Genomic DNA, 2,818 nt, shown 5'->3' with positions numbered 1-2,818 from the left:
CCCATCTCCCCCCCTCCTTCCTTGGCGTTCTTGGAATAGCCTTGTCAGGCGTGGTGGCCCTGAGAACTGCAGCCGTGTCTCCAGCTCTCAGCCTTTCCCGGCGCCCTCCTCCCACTCCTGCTATTCTTCAGCTGGTCTTCCTGAGCCATCGGGGCGTTCTGTGAGCGCTCTGGCGAGGTGCTGTGAGCCCGTTCTTTGCATGTTGACATCCTTTGAGCCAGGCTTCCCTGCCAAGGCTGCCGACCCTTTTGGCATCTTTGCCTGAGATTCTCTCTGTGAGTGTAGACCCACTGACGCCTCTCCAAGCGGTTGGTTTGGGTTGAGACTCGGAGATTCTGGGTCTCCTGGTGCAGACAGGGCCTCTGGCGGCGAGCGGCTCACGTACCCCTTCGTTCCTACCTTGAGGAGAATGTCTGCCCGCCTGCATGTAGCTCGAGTCACTGGCGTTTCTCTCTGGTCCCTGCCCTCATCGGCCCGCCCAGCACGCAGGACGTGTCCACAGCATCACATCTCCGTAAGAGTGAGCCCGCGCTCCGTCCCTCATCGGAGGTGCAGCTGCACTCCAGGGCCTTGTCCTCAGTCACCAGCATTCTTCCCACTGGAGTGAGATTGCTTTAGAGAAACATCCCCAGGATATTACATTTCTTAAGACTGTCAGGGAAATCGCTCCTAAGTCCAGTGACAGAGTGTAGAGAAGATTTCTGCCTGGATTTGGTATCAGCCAGACTTCCATTTGCTTGCTTTTATCTTAAGAACATTTTACCATTTGCTGGGTTCTTCTTCTTCTTCCTCCTCCTCCTCCTCTTCCTCCTTCTCCTTCTTCTTCCTGTTCTCCCTTCTCGGACTACCTGCTGGAGGGATTAGCGGCAGCTCTGTGAGCTGTGAGTCCAACTTTGCAGGGAGGCCAGGTGTCTGGTGAGGCCACATTGCATGCTGACCTCCACCTGGCTTCACCTCCTTTTCTACTTTCCCTCCCTTTTTAACTCTTTTTGCTGCCCCATCATTTTTGAAGTTCCATTTGGTGTTAAAAATGACACTTGTAGCAGACAAATACAAAGTCCATTAGAACGTGCAAAAAGTAAGAGTATGTGGAAAAGATGAGTGTGAAGGAAGCCATGGGCAGGTTTAACACCCAGGGCTGCAGCAGCGGCTGCTCCCTGACAGTTACTAGCCTGCCTTGCACAGGAAGGATATGAGCGTTAATATGTTCACAAGACCCCAGTGTGATCCAAGACTCCTTTCCCAGGCTGTGGACTCTGCAGGAGTCTGTGTGGCGTCAACATCACCAAAAGCCGAGCGTGCGGAGCTGCCCAGGCCGGTGAAGAGCGCGCGTCTCTAGCTGACCACACCAGACGGCACCGAGCCCTCCAGACCATGAGGTCACTTTCGTCATGTTTATTCAAACAGGTCTCCCACAGAGGACGTTTCCAGCCTCAGGCCCATTTAGTTCCTGTGAACCCGCCAGTGGGGACGGAGGCCCCAAGACAGGAAAGGAAACAGCCTCCCGTGTAAACAATTGTCTTCTCAGAAACTACTAATCCGCCATCTTTTAGCTGTCTTGTCAGAACGCAGCGCAGTTTTCTTCTCCAGTCCTGTAGGCCGGGCGCTTGCTTTGCTTTAAGCTGTCTGTAGAGGGGAAGGAGGTGACAGTTCATAAAAGATGTGTGTGCCAAGCCCTGAACCAGCGCAGTACATGCATTAAAGGTCTGTTCCCCCCCAGCCCCTCCCTCCCCCTGCCCACTCCTCCCTCTCCCCTCCCTCCCCCCTTCCCACTCCTCCCTTTCCTCCTTCCCCCCTTCCCACTCCTCCCTCTCCCCCTCCCTCTCCCATCCCTCCCCCCCATCTCCCATCTCCCCATCTCTGTTCTCCCTCTCCTCAAACTCTTTGACCCCCCCCACCGTAAATAGTGGTCTGAGAAGCCACATTTTCTCCTCCAGTGTATCCATGGCAAGGACAGGGTCCGGGTGAGGCCCGCCCCAAGTCCTGGAAGCCCGTCAGTGCTGCAGCTCGAACTGTGTGTCCTCGGCTCAAGCGGCTCCTTGAGGTCGGCTGAGATGTTCACCACCCTCTCCATGCCCCGTGTGATGATCCCCCGGCCCTCTTTGGAGTCTGTGCCCCCCATGCTGATCCGTGGCCCTCTTTGGAGTCTGTGCCCCCCATGCTGATCCCCCGGCCCTCTTTGGAGTCTGTGCCCCCCATGCTGATCTCCCGGCCGTCTTTGGAGTCTGTGCCCCGTGTGATGATCCCCCGGCCCTCTTTGGAGTCTGTGCCCCCCATGCTGATCCCCCGGCCGTCTTTGGAGGACTGAAGGCAGGAAAAGAAGCCAAACTCTTTGGGTTCAGACACTAGAATGTGTCTAACCAAATGGGTGATGTGTCAAGACTTTTACAGAGTCAAAAACGTGTATTTCCTGGAGAAGTATCTTTAAAAACTGCCTCGGGTGAGAACAGCATTGAGCTCTGGGGCCGGAAGCCGTGTGGAGGGATGGAGCGACCCGCTGAGCGTCTGCGTGTGCCGCACGCTAGTGTGGGGTGTGTGGGTAGTGTGCTGTGTGGTGTGTGGGTAGTGCGGCGCGTGGTGTGTGCTGTGTGCTGTGTGGTGTGTGCTGTGTGGTGTGTGGTGTGTGCTGTGTGCTGTGTGCTGTGTGCTGTGTGGTGTGTGCTGTGTGCTGTGTGGTGTGTGCTGTGTGCTGTGTGGTGTGTGCTGTGTGCTGTGTGCTGTGTGCTGTGTGCTGTGTGGTGTGTGCTGTGTGGTGTGTGGTGTGTGCTGTGTGCTGTGTGCTGTGTGCTGTGTGCTGTGTGCTGTGTGCTGGTGTGTG

This window comes from Dipodomys ordii, unplaced genomic scaffold, assembly GCF_000151885.1.
Source record: "Dipodomys ordii isolate 6190 unplaced genomic scaffold, Dord_2.0 Scaffold44, whole genome shotgun sequence".
NCBI classification, from domain to species: domain Eukaryota; kingdom Metazoa; phylum Chordata; class Mammalia; order Rodentia; family Heteromyidae; genus Dipodomys; species Dipodomys ordii.
The sequence above is the reverse complement of the archived record's forward strand: the minus strand, read 5'-3'. Positions refer to the sequence as shown.